This window comes from Phaethon lepturus, unplaced genomic scaffold (genome assembly GCF_000687285.1).
Source record: "Phaethon lepturus isolate BGI_N335 unplaced genomic scaffold, ASM68728v1 scaffold5315, whole genome shotgun sequence".
In the NCBI taxonomy this organism is placed as follows: Eukaryota; Metazoa; Chordata; class Aves; order Phaethontiformes; family Phaethontidae; genus Phaethon; species Phaethon lepturus.
In genome coordinates this window covers 1-421 of record NW_010542528.1, presented here as the reverse complement: position 1 = coordinate 421, position 421 = coordinate 1, and positions in this window count along the sequence as shown.

Below are 421 nucleotides of genomic sequence, written 5' to 3'. Positions count from 1 at the left end.
CCCCCCTGCCGGTAGCGCAGCAGGAGGGTGCCCTGGGACGAGGTGGCAGAAGGATCTGCCGCTGTAGCTGGAGCATAAAGCGATGCTTTCAAGGCTGGCAGAGCCTTCCTCTCCAGCTCTGTGCTCCTGCTGCCACCAGTTTGGTCTCACGTAATTAATTTGGCAAGGGCACCTTCTCCTACCGGTAGGTTTAATGAGGGCAAGGTGGCTTTTGAAGGCGGTTGGGCTGACAGCAGAGCACCGTGTCCGGCATCGCCTTCTAAAGGCTCTTGCTTTGGTCCCCGGCCTGTGGCACCGGCTCCTCCTCACGCTGGCAGGGAGCGCGCGGCGAGCACGGGTCTGTCTCGCCAGCTAATCCGCACCCCACCGCCTGACTCTTGGCACCCCACGTACGTTCCTTCTTGTGCCCGCGAGTTACTGG